At 31.4% G+C, this 17,500-nt stretch overlaps 1 long non-coding RNA gene across 6 annotated transcripts in view; it reads right to left on the reverse strand.

Annotated features, from left to right (window-relative positions):
- LOC147836973 (uncharacterized) overlaps positions 1-17,500 on the reverse strand; it is a 307,385-nt gene that overhangs the window by 227,857 nt on the left and 62,028 nt on the right. For all 6 annotated transcript variants that reach the window (XR_015478067.1, XR_015478066.1, XR_015478068.1 and 3 more), the window contains one exon: positions 9,487-9,580. This is a non-coding gene — a long non-coding RNA (uncharacterized LOC147836973). The remainder of the gene's footprint in view (positions 1-9,486; positions 9,581-17,500) is intronic.

Below are 17,500 nucleotides of genomic sequence, written 5' to 3' on the forward strand. Positions count from 1 at the left end.
TGTATTAAGGTTATTTCTCTTAGCCCAGACTGCCAAAACGTCACGGGAGGTAAGTATTTGTGCAGTTTTTGTTTTCGCGAATGCGCGAGAGGCCGCTATGTGCACTTTTTTTTTCTTCTCGGGAGCACGCACTGTTCGCGCCTGTGCTGTTCTCGCGTGAAAAGCCGCCAGAGGCTGCTGTCGAGCAACTGTCTATCTGACTGTCTGACTGACTGAACGATTGACTGGGCGATCCAGCCACGCTCCTCCTTCTCCTTCCCTAAACTCAAGCTACGATTTAGCAAAAGCCCTCGTCTGATTTTGACTGCGTTTTCAGATCTCGCCGCATTCTCCTCCCGTCACGAACTCGTTCGCTTTTATTTTTGGGATTCTGTTTTTCATCTTACCTGATTTCTGGAACCGCTCTTCCCCGGACTCGAACCCGCTTGTCGCCACAGCCGGCTCCTCCTCCTCCAGGCCTCCGCTCTGCCGACGTAACACCACGAGTTAAGCGGACAAACTGGTTGCGGCGGGAATGTGAGGTGATGAGCCGTCAGCCGGTGAGTGCAAAGAAGAGAAGCGGCGTCACACACCGGCCCGTAGCGTTTGCTCGAGAAATGCGGCCATACGAACCCCCGGCCACGTAAATCGCGGTCTCCAGAAACGTCCGCGGGGCTACGCTTCCAGAATGAGCCTGGGTTGAATTATTTTGCAATTTTGACTCATTATTTCTTCAAACAAGACAATCTTTTTTGCTTGTCTAGAAAATGCTTCTTGATTTAAGAATTTTTGGATATTTGCACTAAATAATAACCTTTATTTAACCAGGTGAGTCAATCGAGAACCATTTTTTTTTTTTTTGCAGTGTATAGTATTTGTTGTTCCTACTTCACTGAAAACTTTAGTAATTTATAATAAACATGTTTTGAAGCACATGGTAACGAGTATAATGTGTACAACTCTGTTAACGAATGCTACAGAATACTGAAGCACAGTAAACTGAGAAACTGTAATAAATACTGTAACATCAGTGTAAACTGTGGTGCACTGTGATGACAGCGTAGAAAACTGAAGCCTGTCGAGTAATTTGTTAATTACTACAGTTTTGTCGTACCACAGCAACTACGACGGTTTAATCCAAGTGATTATCTGCTAATGTAATGTAATTATACAGTATGTACCGCATTGATGACAGGCAAATATATTTTAGTTCAGAGGAAACTCGACCCTCTTCATAATATAAGAATCATGCCTGGCATACTTGGTTATTTTCTAATTTTATCTCCTTTGAAATATGGAATTAGTCCAACACAATCACACAGCAATTCGTAACTTATTCATTTAGTGGCTAATTCGTATGAATTCGTACAATCTAATTCGTACAATTTAGTATGATTTGCTTATCCCCCAATGACGGTTGGCTTTAGGGGTGGAGTTAGCTGCCACACCTCCTTTTTAAAATCTTACGACTCAACTTGTACGAATTCGTACGAATTAGCCACTAAACTGGCAAAACGTGAGTTTTCTTGTGAGATCAGGCTGTATAAATCACAAAAATACGAACTTTCCCCTGTGTCTCTCATTAATTTCACGTGTCATCAGAACCATGTGATTAAAAGCAACGTATACGACGGGAGCAGTTGGGTGCGGAATAAACCTTCACGGGAGCTGGACTAAAAAATAAGTCCCGCTCAGACCTCTAACTTAAAGCAAAAAAATAGCATTTTTACTTTAAATCAGTTTTATTGTCATGTGAACGCATGAAGAAAAAACAACTGCTATTTTAATATCTTCACTAGTAAACTGAATAATACCATACAGACCATACATTAATTAAATTACTTCGCTTCAACTTAAATATTTATTTTGGAACTGCTATAAAATCAAAGTAAAGTTGTACTTTTGACTAGACTATGACACATGTAACGTGTTTAGCTCTGCAATAACGAGGTAAACTACAGTATCGGCTTTACTGTATCTGCTACAGTATCTTCTTTCACTATAAATATTAATGTCACACAAGGCGGTAATAACAAAACTCACATTAGAAATGCATGCTATGATCAACAGTCAAAATTACAAATTGTATTGTAAACCAGCAACAATCAAGAACGCATGATTATCTGCTGTCATGGCTTCACAATCAATAAATTTCATAATAATGGAAGTCAATGGGGTCAAAACAGCCCCAAACATAACCAGAGGGGAGTCAATCTACCCAAAGTATATTGAGTTCGAAAGATATCAAAGCATTTTCCCAAAACTAAAACACAGAGAAAGTTGTGGTCAAATTACCACTCAAAATCAGCCCAGAGTGGAGGAAAACAGCACACAAGGGTTAAACACTGCAGTCTGGAGGTAACATTTAGTGCAAAGATATCTAAAAACCTAAAAACTTTACTTGGTTATGGAAATGGTTACTAAAGTACAATACTACAGTAAGATAAAGCAGCCGTAGACTTGTTTTAGATCGCTTTACTGCCGCCTGTATTGGAGTCGTATGTGTTCCTTCTCAGTTGTTCAAGATTACAAGCATGTCAATCCTAATTTCCGCCGCGCAGTCGAAACACATGCATTGTATTAGAGAGCCGAGTGAAACTCTCCGCATGTGTAACTGCGACATGCCGAATTTCATTTTTACATGTACAACATTTGTTATGTTGTCAAATAAAGCATGCCTAACAATAAAGACACAAATTGCAAACAGTTGTGGTGTACTGCAAGCGAGAATGTCAGCATCATAGGCATTTCTTAAGGGGATTATATATATATATTATATATATATATATATATATATATATATATATATATATATATATATATATATATATATATATATATATATATATATATATATATACATACATATTATTATTTTATAAGAAAATATATGAATATTTTAATTAGTTTTTAAGTTAAAGACAGCTCATATAAAATTAGTCCCTCACTTTATTATGGTGCTTGCTGAAAGTGTAAGCTGAGCTTCAATTGTAAACCTTAAATCAAGGTTGACCTTTAACCCCGGCCCTAATCCTCACCTAACACTGAACCTCAACCCATCATTCTTCACACACAGCGAAAACAGCTCAATGCTGCTATAGATGGTGAAATGGGCATTAAAAACTTATGTTAAATGTTGGGAGAGCTACACATGATACTACATGATGAGTGAATAAATAAATAATTTTTATTTTTAAAATGTATTAATTTATTAATATAAATTTATTTATATATATATATATATATATATATATATATATATATATATATATATATATATATATATATATATATATATATATAATTAATAAAAAATACAAATAAATAATAATAAAAAAAAATAAATAAATAAATAAATAATAATAATAATAATAATAATAATAATAATAATAATAAATTATCAACAATCAAATAATAATAAATAAATAAATAAAGCTTAAATAAAAAGAAATAATTATAATAAATATTAATTAATAAAAAAAGACAAAATAATAATAACAATAATACAATAAAATGATAAATTATAAAACAAAAAAATAAAAATTAATAATAATAAATAAACTAAATTAAATAATTTAATTATAAATAAATACAAATAAATAAATTAATAAAAATGGATGAAATAATAGTAATCATAACATTAAAAATAATAACAATAATAATAAAGGGTAATATAAGAATAAAATTAATAATAAATAATACAATTAATTAAAATAAACAAACAAATAAAAAAATAATAAATTATAAAACAAACTGATAAATAAAATGTTTATAAAATAAAATTAATAATAAATAAAATCATTAATAAAAATAGATAAAATAATATAATTGATAATAATAGTGATAATAATAATAATAATTACAACAACAATAAAATACATACAATTACTAATAATAAATAAAAATTCATAAAAATAAACAAAAATATAAAAAGTTATATTAAAATAAATAAAAAATACAATAATAGTTATATATAAAATAAATAAAACCTATAAATAAACAAATAGATGAATATTTTTTTCAAAATGTTTTATAATAAAATATAAAATTATATAGATTATAAATAAAAACATTTATGAAATACATTTAAAAAAGAAAAAAAAAAGAGGAGCTCCTATACACCCCTACCATACATCCCTACTATATACCCCGCCCCTCTTCGTGTTTCAATTGCGTCACACATCAAACAATCATGCACTTATCAAAGCTCATCACAGGACTTTTCAATCCTGAAAGCATTCTGGCATTTTGATTATCATGGCCCCGACTAGTCAAAATGCTCCCTTGGTAGTATGTCAGCTTACGCCAGGCTCTGATGTCATTTTAATAACACCCTGCTGCATGATATCACCCTTATCGACGTCAAGTGCACTATAAATACGCCATTTTATTTATTCAAATCTCTAATGTGGCCCATTTCCTGCACTGGCTGATCCCCGAGCACCGCAACACATACAGAGTATAAATAGACGGAGAGTACCCTTTATATTCAGTGAGCAAGCAGGACACGGAGAAACACACACACACACACATGGATACTAAGGTGTCTTAGTATATCTGTGTGTGTTAGTTTGTGTATGTGTGTTAGTTATTGTGTGTGTTTTAGTTAGTGTGTCTCTGTGTGTGTGTGTGTGTGTGTGTGTGTGTGTGTGTGTGTGTGCTTGCATGCGTGTGTGTGTGTGTGTGTTTTAGTTTAGATGTTAGGTTAGTGTGTGTTTTAGTTTGTGTGTTTCAGTTTGCATGTGTGTATGGTTTGTGTGTGCATTTCTTATGTTGTGTGTGTGTGTGTGCGTGTGCGTGTGTGTGTTTTAGTTTCTGTAAGTGTGTTAGCTATAGAGCATATTTTAGTTTGCATGTGTGTGTTTAGTTTGTGTGCATGTTTTCATTTGTGTAAGTCTGTAAGTTATAGTGCGTGTGTGTGTTTTATTTTGTGTATTATTTAGTGTGTGTGTGTGTGTTTTAGTTTCTATAAGTGTGTTAGCTATAGAGTTTTTATTTGCATAAGTGTGTTTGAGTTTGTGTGTGAGTGTTTTTTGTGTAAGACTGTTAGTTTGTGTGTGTATGTGTTTTATTTTGTGTATTAGTGTGTGTGTGTCTTTTTGTGCATGTGTGTTAGTCATAGTGTGTGTGTGTGTGTTTGTGTTTGAGTTTGTGTATGTTAGTTATTGTGTGTGTGTTTGTGTTTTAGTTTGTGTATGTTAGTTATAGTGTATGTGTGTGTGTGTGTGTGTGTGTGTGTGTGTGTGTGAGTGTGTTTTAGTTTGTGTATGTTAGTTATAGTGTGTGTGTGTGTGGATGTGTTTTAGTTTGTGTTTGTGTTAGCTATAGTGAGTCTTAGTTTGTCTGTGTTTAAGTTTGTGTGTGTGCGTGTGTGTTTTTATGTAAAACTGTTGTGTGTGTCTTAGTTTGTGTATGTGTGTTATAGTGTGTGTGCGTGCGCATGTGTGTGTTTTAGTTTGTGTATGTCTGTTAGTTATAGTGTGTGTGTTTTAGTTTGTGTGTGTGTGTGTGTTAGTGTGTGAGTGTGTGTGCGCATTTTAGTTTGTGTATGTCTGTTAGTTATATTGTGTGTGTGTGTGTGTGTTTTAGTTTGTGTATGTGTGTCAAGGTGTTTTAGTTTGTGTGCGTGTTAGTTATAGTGTGTGTGTGTGTTTTAGTATGTGTATGTGCGTCAGTGTGTTTTAGTTTGTGTGTGTGTTAGTTATAGTGTATGTGTGTGTGTGTGTTTTAGTTTGTGTGTGTGTTAGTTGTAGTGTACTGTATGTGTGTGTGTTTTAGTATGTGTATGTGCGTCAGTGTGTTTTAGTTTGTGTGTGTGTTAGTTATAGTGTATGTGTGTGTGTGTGTGTGTTTTACTTTGTGTGTGTGTGTTAGTTATAGTGTATGTGTGTGTGTTTTAGTTTGTGTGTGTGTTAGTTATAGTGTATGTGTGTGTGTTTTAGTTTATGTGTGTGTTAGTTATAGTGTACTGTATGTGTGTGTGTTTTAGTATGTGTATGAGCGTCAGTGTGTTTTAGTTTGTGTGTGTGTTAGTTATAGTGTATGTGTGTGTGTGTGTTTTAGTTTGTGTGTGTGTTAGTTGTAGTGTACTGTATGTGTGTGTGTTTTAGTATGTGTATGCGCGTCAGTGTGTTTTAGTTTGTGTGTGTGTTAGTTATAGTGTATGTGTGTGTGTGTGTGTGTTTTAGTTTGTGTGTGTGTTAGTTATAGTGTATGTGTGTGTTTTAGTTTGTGTGTGTGTTAGTTATAGTGTATGTGTGTGTGTTTTAGTTTTTGTGTGTGTTAGTTGTAGTGTACTGTATGTGTGTGTGTTTTAGTATGTGTATGAGCGTCAGTGTGTTTTAGTTTGTGTGTGTGTTAGTTATAGTGTATGTGTGTGTGTGTGTGTGTGTTTTACTTTGTGTGTGTGTGTTAGTTATAGTTTATGTGTGTGTGTGTGTGTGTTTTACTTTGTGTGTGTGTTAGTTATAGTGTATGTGTGTGTGTTTTAGTTTTTGTGTGTGTTAGTTATAGTGTACTGTATGTGTGTGTGTGTTTTAGTTTGCGTGTGCGCATCAGAGTGTTTTAGTTTGTGTGTGTGTTAGTTATAGTGTATGTGTGTGTGTGTGTTTTAGTATGTGTATGAGCGTCAGTGTGTTTTAGTTTGTGTGTGTGTTAGTTATAGTGTATGTGTGTGTGTGTGTTTTAGTTTTTGTGTGTGTTAGTTATAGTGTATGTGTGTGTTTTAGTTTTTGTGTGTGTTAGTTATAGTGTACTGTATGTGTGTGTGTGTTTTAGTTTGCGTGTGCGCATCAGAGTGTTTTAGTTTGTGTGTGTGTTAGTTATAGTGTATGTGTGTGTGTTTTAGTTTGTGTATGCGCGTCAGTGTGTTTTAGTTTGTGTGTGTGTTAGTTATAGTGTGTGTGTGTGTGTGTGTTTTAGTTTGTGTATGCGCGTCAGTGTGTTTTAGTTTGTGTGTGTGTTAGTTATAGTGTGTGTGTGTGTGTGTGTTTTAGTTTGTGTATGCGCGTCAGTGTGTTTTAGTTTGTGTGTGTGTTAGTTATAGTGTATATGTGTGTGTGTGTGTTTTAGTTTTTGTGTGTGTTAGTTATAGTGTATGTGTGTGTGTTTTAGTTTTTGTGTGTGTTAGTTATAGTGTACTGTATGTGTGTGTGTGTTTTAGTTTGCGTGTGCGCATCAGAGTGTTTTAGTTTGTGTGTGTGTTAGTTATAGTGTATGTGTGTGTGTTTTAGTTTGTGTATGCGCGTCAGTGTGTTTTAGTTTGTGTGTGTGTTAGTTATAGTGTGTGTGTGTGTGTGTGTGTTTTAGTTTGTGTATGCGCGTCAGTGTGTTTGTTTGTGTGTGTGTTAGTTATAGTGTGTGTGTGTGTTTGTGTTTTAGTTTGTGTATGCGCGTCAGTGTGTTTGTTTGTGTGTGTGTTAGTTATAGTGTATGTGTGTGTGTGTTTTAGTTTGTGAATGTGTGTTAGTGTGTTTTAGTTTGTGTGTGTGTTTTATTTTGTGTGCGTTATAGTGTTATATTGTCCGTGTGTGTATTATTTACATGTATATATATATATATATATATATATATATGTGTGTGTGTGTGTGTGTGTGTATAAACTCAGCTTCAGGACTCTAGTAAACAGCTCAGAGTAATGCTGAGTGGAGTTTTATCCCTGAATCAGTCCAGAAATGTGCGCAGCGTCTCTTCATTTGCAGTGTAATGAGGACTCTAATGCTGAGGGCTGTTGGAGACCAGGGCCTGAACTTTATGACTGGAGTGTGGTGGAGGCCATGTTTATAGCTCTGCAGGCTAATGCTAGCCCTGCGCAGTTTTAAAGGGAGCACCTGTGCCACATAAATCTGTAACTAACTCCCCGACCAGTATGTTACATTTCTAATAAGCAGCAGAGAGCGGCGGGTGCAGGGAGAGAGGCATGGGGAAGAATGGCTACTGTATGGAGCATAATAAGAGCCAGCTGTGGGTCAGCCATGTTTGAGTGCGCGCACGTCTGTGTGTGTGTGTGTGTGTTATAGCATGTGTTTTAGTTTGTGTGTTTTAGCTTGCATATATGTGTTTTAGTTTGAATGTGTGTGTGTGTGTGTGTGTGTTTTAGTTTGTGTAGAGGCGTTTTAGTTTGTATGTGTGTGTCTGTTAAAGTGTGTGTGTGTGTGTGTTTGTGCATATGTTTTAGTTTGAATGTGTGTGTGTGTTATAGTTTGTTAATGTGTGTGTGCTTATTTTGTGCGTGTGTATTTTAGCTTGTGTATGCATTAGCAAAAATTTGGTGTGTGTTTTATTTTTTGTGTATGTGTGTTAGTTATAGTGTGTGTTAGTTTGTGTGTTTTAGTATATGTATGCATGTTAAATACAGTGTGTGTTTTAGTTTGTGTATGTGTGTTTGATATGTGTGTGCATGTGTGTTTTAGTGTGCGTAATTTTTTTGCATATGTGTGAGTTATTGTGTTTGTTTTAGCTTGTGTATGTGTGTTAGTTATAGTGTGTGTGTGTGTGTGTTTTAGTTTGTGTATGTGTTGGTTATAACGTGTGTATTAGGTTGTGTACAGTATGTGTGTGTGTGTTTTAGTTTGTGTATGTGTGTTAGTTATAGTGTGTGTGTTTGTTGGTTATTATGTGTGTGTTTTAGTTTGTGTGTGTGTTGATTATAGTATGTGTATTAGCTTGTGTGTGTTTTAGTTTGTGTGTGTGTTAGATATAGGTTGTGTGTGTGTTTTAGTTTGTGTGTGTGTTGGTTATAATGTGTGTATTAGCTTGTGTGTGTTTTAGTTTGTGTGCGTGTTAGAAATAGGTTGTGTGTGTGTGTGTGTTTTTGTTTGTGTATGTGTGTTAGTTATAGTGTGTGTGTTTTAGTTTGTGTGTGTGTTGATTATAGAGTGTGTATTAGCTTGTGTGTGTTTTAGTTTGTGTGCGTGTTAGAAATAGGTTGTGTGTGTGTGTGTGTTTTTGTTTGTGTATGTGTGTTAGTTATAGTGTGTGTGTTTTAGTTTGTGTGTGTGTTGATTATAGAGTGTGTATTAGCTTGTGTGTGTTTTAGTTTGTGTGCGTGTTAGAAATAGGTTGTGTGTGTGTGTTTTAATTTGTGTATGTGTGTTAGTTATAGTGTGTGTGTTTGTTGGTTATTGTGTGTGTGTGTGTGTGTTTCAGTTTGTGTGTGTGTTAGATATAGGTTGTGTACAGTATGTGTGTGTGTTTTAGTTTGTGTGTGTGTGTTTTAGTTTGTGTATGTGTGTTAGTTATAGTGTGTGTGTTTGTTGGTTATTGTATGTGTGAGTTTTAGATTGTGTGCGTGTTAGAAATAGGTTGTGTATGTATGTGTGTGTTTAAGTTTGTCTGTGTGTTAGTAGTAGTGTGTGCTTCAGTTTAAGCATGCGTGTTAGATATACTGTATGTGTGTGTGTACGTAGATTTTATTTCATGAATGTGTATTAGATATAGTGTGTGTGTGTGTGTGTGTGTGTGTGTGTGTGTGTGTGTGTGTGTGTGTGTGTGTGTGTGTATTAGTACCAGTGAAGGAGCGCTGGCAGGCACATCATAAATCCAGCTGGTTGCGGGTTCAGTCTGGATGTTCAGCAGGGCTCCGCCGCACTCAGCAAATTGCCTGTGATTACAGAACAAAAAAAATCCAATCAAATCTCCCTCTTCACTGAGGTCTGGCTCAAACACACATGTGCACAAAAACGCCATTGTGCGTCTGCAGGAACACAACACCTGCAGCTGGACACCACACTTCCAGACTAATGCGCACAACTCTCTCCAACATAAGGATCAAGCAGCCACCGTCTGGATAATGCCAATAGTAGTAACTCATTCAAGTCAATTGGCCTCTTCCAGCTAATGGAGCTCACTCTCCAAATATAAACTGCGCATAAACTGTAGAAAACTCTGCCTCCTCTCTGTTTTACTCTATGTTCGATTAGTTCTATGCATTAGTATACAGATTAGAGTTCAAGTAGGAGATCTTGACTGACAGACAGATCTTGTTTACTTTGTGCACATTGTTATTCTGCAACGTCCAGAGGGGATACAGCTGCAGATACTTTTATTTTTGTGACATTGTGAAATAAGATGCAGCACGGTGGCTCAGTGGTTAGCAGCGGTTAGTAAGTCCCAGCTGGGTCAGTTGGCGTTTCTGTGTGGAGATTAGTCCAAAGTACGACTTTGCTCTGATTTTATAGCAGTTTTAAAATCAATATTTATGTTGAAGTAATTTATTTTAAGGGGACATTGTAGCTCAGTGGTTAACACGGGGAGAACATGCAAACTCCACACAAAAAGGCCAAGTACTGAGCCACCGTGCTGCCCAGTGTTATTATAATTTTTTTATTATTATAAAGCATGCTGGGATGTGTTTTTGTAATATTCTTTATCATATTATTTTTGTCTGATTTTTGTTTGTATGCGTTTGCTGTGTCAGTACGCTACTGCCCTAATTTAATTGCCCCAAGCGAAATTAAAGAAATATTTCGCTTTAATTAAAGAAATTAAAAAATAAGGTTGTTAAACTTAATCCAAACTAATAGTTACAAATTTTCGTGAGATGGCATTGAAAATGCACCTTTTAGTTGCATTACACAAATATTTAGTCAATTTGATATCCATAATAACAATAGTTATAATTATAATAATAATAATAATAATAATAATAATAATAATAATAGTAATATTAATAATAATATAAATAATAATAATAATAATAATAATAGTAATTATAATAATAGGTATGATGATTATAATAATAATAATAAAATAATAGCAGTAATAATAATATAAATAATAATAAAATAATAATAGTAAAAATAATTAGTAATAATAATAATAATAAAATAGTAACAATAATATTAATAATAATAATAAAAACAATAGTAATATTAATAATAATAATAATGATAATAATTATAATAGTAATAAAATAATAATTTTAATAATAATAATATTAGTAATAGTAATAATAATAATATTATTAATAACATTAATAATACTAGTAATAATAATAATAATAATAATAATAATAATAGTAAAAATAATAGTAATAGCAATATTATTATTAATAATAAAAATAATAGTAATACTACTAATAATAATAATAATAATAAGAATAACAACTACAACAATAATAATAATAATAATAATAACGATGATAAAAAAACAAAATAATATAATAATAATAATAATATCAATAATAATAATGACAATAATAATAATAATAATAATAATAATAATAATAAAATAACAGTAGTAGTAATAATAACGATAATAATAATAACAATAATAATAATAGTAGTAATAGCAATAATTCTAGTATTAAAATTATAATTGTAATAACAATAATAGTTTTATTAATAATAATAATAATAATAATGATAATAATAATAATAATAATAGTAGTTGTAGTAATAATAAAATAACAATAATAATAATAATAATAATAATAATAATAATAATAATAATAATAATAAGAAGAAGAAGAAGAAGAAGAAGAAGAAGAAGAAGAAGAAACTCTTCATAATTGAAATCTCTGTAGGTTTGTTAAGTGAATCAGTCACCCTCCTCAAACATACATCCTGACATATATGTGCATTGCAAAAACTGCTGAAAAGGTCAAAGAGAAAACATTCCTGTCTGAGTAATCACTCATAACACTAGATCACGTTTATTAAGCCCCCTAAATCATACGCCCCCGTCCCAAGCAAACCTCCAAGGGCGAGACCACCCAAAATAACTGCGCAATCTGCCTTCATTTCACAGCTGATGCTTCTTCATCTGTACATCTTAATGCATCTTTAAAAAAAAAGTTGAATAGTATTGACAGTGTTGGGAGTAATGCTCTGCTAAAGTACTGTGATTACTGTAGTATATTACACATTACTTTTGTCTGCATTTGGAAGTATAGTAAGTAAAACCTTAGATTAAACAATAGCTTTTTACCTTTTATTTATTTGAGGTTTGCAATGCAAATTAAATTAGATCCACAGAGCAAGTCTGTCATATATAAAAGGTGGAAAATTATTAAAATAATTGAATGATTAGTTTAAATAAATCATAAACATTTGCATATTAGTCAGTTATTTATCTTCGGCTTAGTCCCTTATATATCAGGGATCGCCACAGTGGAATGAACCGCCAACTATTCCAGCATATGTTTTACTCAGCGGATGCTCTTCCAGCCGCAACCCAGTACTGGGAAAAACCCATTAACATACGCACTCATACACTACGGCCATTTTAGTTGATCAGTTCCCCTATAGCGCATGTGTTTGGACTGTGGGGGAAACCGGAGCACCCGGAGGAAACATGGGGAGAACATGCAAACTCCACACAGCAACGGTAACTGCTGGAAGATCAATTATTCAGAGATCAAAACAGCAGCTCAATGACAAAACCTCACGCACCTCATGCTTATCAATCGCCATCAAACGTTAGATAAAGAGAGTTTTGCAATGACGGGAATCAGTGATGATGACTTTTGTTGACGTCAAACCTGCGACCCAAACACACCTACAGCTGTAATGTTTGAATAGCAAATCACTGATACTGATAATAATAAGACTAATAATAATAATAATAATAATAATAATAATAATAATATTAAAGTAAATATTAATATTAATAATAATTATATTGACAACATTAATAATAATAATAATAATAATAATAATAATAATAATAATGATAAATATAATAATAATAGTATAAAAATAATTGTAATAATAATACTGATAATATTAATAATAATAATAATAATAATATTAATATTAATTATATCGACAATGTTAATAATAATAATAATAATAATAATGATTAAATAATAGTATTAGTAGTAGTAAAAAAAATAAATAAATAATAATAATAATAAAAAAATAATAATAACAGTAGTAGTAACATAACTTTTTTTATCTTTTACTAATTTGAGGTTTAAAATGCAAACTGAATTAGATCCACAGAGCAAGTCTGTCATATATAAAAGACGGAAAATTATTAAAATATTTGAATAATTACTTTAAATAAATCATAAACATTTGCATATTAGTCAATTATTTTCCTTAGGCTTAGTACCTTATTTATTAGGGATCGTCACAGTGGAATGAACCGCCAACTATTCCAGCATATGTTTTACACAGCGGATGCTCTTCCAGCCGCAACCCAGTACTGGGAAACACCCATACACACATTAAATCACACACACAATAATACACTACTGACAATTTAGTTGATCAATTCCCCTATAGCGCATGTGTTTGGACTAAACCGAAGCACCCAGAAGAAACCTATGCCAACACGGAGAGAACATGCAAACTCCACACAGTAACGCCAACTGCTGGAAGATCAATTATTCAGAGATCAAAACAGCAGCTCAATGACAAAACCTCACGCACCTCATGCTTATCAATCGCCATCAAACGTTAGATAAAGAGAGTTTTGCAATGACGGGAATCAGTGATGATGACTTTTGTTAACGTCAAACCTGCGACCCAAACACACCTACAGCTGTAATGTTTGAATATGCAAATCACTGATACTGATAATAATAAAATTAATAATAATAATAATAATAATAATAATAATAATAATAATAATAATATTAAAGTAAATATTAATATTAATAATAATTATATTGACAACATTAATATTAATAATAATAATAATAATGATAAATATAATAATAATAGTATAAAAATAATTGTAATAATAATATTAATAATAATAATAATAGAAATATTAATATTAATAGTAGTAATAATAATAATATTAAAAATAATTGTAATAATAATACTGATAATATTACTACTACTACTACTACTACTACTACTAATAATAATAATAATAATAATAATAATAATAATAATAATTAAAAATTAGTATTAGTAGTAGTAAAAAAAAATAATAAATAATAATAATAAAAAAATAATAATAACAGTAGTAGTAACATAACTTTTTTTTATATTTTACTAATTTGAGGTTTACAATGCAAACTGAATTAGATCCACAGAGCAAGTCTGTCATATATAAAAGACGAAAAATTATTAAAATATTTGAATAATTACCTTAAATAAATCATAAACATTTGCACATTAGTCAATTATTTTCCTTAGGCTTAATCCCTTATTTATTAGGGATCGTCACAGTGGAATGAACCGCCAACTATTCCAGCATATGTTTTACACAGCGGATGCTCTTCCAGCCGCAACCCAGTACTGGGAAACACCCATTAACATACGCACTCATACACTACGGCCATTTTAGTTGATCAGTTCCCCTATAGCGCATGTGTTTGAACTGTGGGGGAAACCGGAGCACCCGGAGGAAACATGGGGAGAACATGCAAACTCCACATAGCAACGGTAACTGCTGGAAGATCAATTATTCAGAGATCAAAACAGCAGCTCAATGACAAAACCTCACGCACCTCATGCTTATCAATCGCCATCAAACGTTAGATAAAGAGAGTTTTGCAATGACGGGAATCAGTGATGATGACTTTTGTTGACGTCAAACCTGCGACCCAAACACACCTACAGCTGAAATGTTTGAATAGCAAATCACTGATACTGATAATAATAAGACTAATAATAATAATAATAATAATAATAATAATAATAATATTAAAGTAAATATTAATATTAATAATAATTATATTGACAACATTAATAATAATAATAATAATAATAATAATAATAATAATAATAATAATAATAATGATAAATATAATAATAATAGTATAAAAATAATTGTAATAATAATACTGATAATATTAATAATAATAATAATAATAATAATATTAATATTAATTATATCGACAATGTTAATAATAATAATAATAATAATAATGATTAAATAATAGTATTAGTAGTAGTAAAAAAAATAAATAAATAATAATAATAATAAAAAAATAATAATAACAGTAGTAGTAACATAACTTTTTTTATCTTTTACTAATTTGAGGTTTACAATGCAAACTGAATTAGATCCACAGAGCAAGTCTGTCATATATAAAAGACGGAAAATTATTAAAATATTTGAATAATTACTTTAAATAAATCATAAACATTTGCACATTAGTCAATTATTTTCCTTAGGCTTAATCCCTTATTTATTAGGGATCGTCACAGTGGAATGAACCGCCAACTATTCCAGCATATGTTTTACACAGCGGATGCTCTTCCAGCCGCAACCCAGTACTGGGAAACACCCATTAACATACGCACTCATACACTACGGCCATTTTAGTTGATCAGTTCCCCTATAGCGCATGTGTTTGAACTGTGGGGGAAACCGGAGCACCCGGAGGAAACATGGGGAGAACATGCAAACTCCACATAGCAACGGTAACTGCTGGAAGATCAATTATTCAGAGATCAAAACAGCAGCTCAATGACAAAACCTCACGCACCTCATGCTTATCAATCGCCATCAAACGTTAGATAAAGAGAGTTTTGCAATGACGGGAATCAGTGATGATGACTTTTGTTGACGTCAAACCTGCGACCCAAACACACCTACAGCTGAAATGTTTGAATAGCAAATCACTGATACTGATAATAATAAGACTAATAATAATAATAATAATAATAATAATAATATTAAAGTAAATATTAATATTAATAATAATTATATTGACAACATTAATAATAATAATAATAATAATAATAATAATAATAATAATAATAATAATAATAATAATGATAAATATAATAATAATAGTATAAAAATAATTGTAATAATAATACTGATAATATTAATAATAATAATAATAATAATAATATTAATATTAATTATATCGACAATGTTAATAATAATAATAATAATAATAATGATTAAATAATAGTATTAGTAGTAGTAAAAAAAATAAATAAATAATAATAATAATAAAAAAATAATAATAACAGTAGTAGTAACATAACTTTTTTTATCTTTTACTAATTTGAGGTTTACAATGCAAACTGAATTAGATCCACAGAGCAAGTCTGTCATATATAAAAGACGGAAAATTATTAAAATATTTGAATAATTACTTTAAATAAATCATAAACATTTGCACATTAGTCAATTATTTTCCTTAGGCTTAATCCCTTATTTATTAGGGATCGTCAAAGTGGAATGAACCGCCAACTATTCCAGCATATGTTTTACACAGCGGATGCTCTTCCAGCCGCAACCCAGTACTGGGAAACACCCATACACACATTAAATCACACACACAATAATACACTACTGACAATTTAGTTGATCAATTCCCCTATAGCGCATGTGTTTGGACTAAACCGAAGCACCCAGAAGAAACCTATGCCAACACGGAGAGAACATGCAAACTCCACACAGTAACGCCAACTGCTGGAAGATCAATTATTCAGAGATCAAAACAGCAGCTCAATGACAAAACCTCACGCACCTCATGCTTATCAATCGCCATCAAACGTTAGATAAAGAGAGTTTTGCAATGACGGGAATCAGTGATGATGACTTTTGTTGACGTCAAACCTGCGACCCAAACACACCTACAGCTGTAATGTTTGAATATGCAAATCACTGATACTGATAATAATAAAATTAATAATAATAATAATAATAATAATAATAATAATATTAAAGTAAATATTAATATTAATAATAATTATATTGACAACATTAATATTAATAATAATAATAATAATGATAAATATAATAATAATAGTATAAAAATAATTGTAATAATAATATTAATAATAATAATAATAGAAATATTAATATTAATAGTAGTAATAATAATAATATTAAAAATAATTGTAATAATAATACTGATAATATTACTACTACTACTACTACTACTAATAATAATAATAATAATAATATTAATAATACTACCAGTAATAATACTAGTAATAATAATAATAATAATAATAATAATAATAATAATAATAATAATAATAATAATAAAAAATTTGTATTAGTAGTAGTAAAAAAAATAAAATAAATAAATAATAATAATAAAAAAATAATAATAACAGTAGTAGTAACATAACTTTTTTTTATATTTTACTAATTTGAGGTTTAAAATGCAAACTGAATTAGATCCACAGAGCAAGTCTGTCATATATAAAAGACGAAAAATTATTAAAATATTTGAATAATTACCTTAAATAAATTATAAACATTTGCATATTAGTCAATTATTTTCCTTAGGCTTAATCCCTTATTTATTAGGGATCGCCACAGTGGAATGAACCGCCAACTATTTCAGCATATGTTTTACACAGCGGATGCTCTTCCAGCCGCAACCCAGTACTGGGAAACACCCATACACACATTTTTTCACACACACACAATAATACACTACACTGACAATTTAGTTGATCAATTCCCCTATAGCGCAGAGGAAAGAAGAAGAAACCTATGCCAACACGGAGAGAACATGCAAACTCCACACAGTAACGCCAACTGCTGGAAGATCAATTATTCAGAGATCAAAACAGCAGCTCAATGACAAAACCTCACGCACCTCATGCTTATCAATCGCCATCAAACGTTAGATAAAGAGAGTTTT

Source organism: Danio rerio, chromosome 2 (genome assembly GCF_052040795.2).
Source record: "Danio rerio strain M-AB ecotype USA chromosome 2, GRCz13ab, whole genome shotgun sequence".
Classification (NCBI taxonomy): Eukaryota; Metazoa; Chordata; class Actinopteri; order Cypriniformes; family Danionidae; genus Danio; species Danio rerio.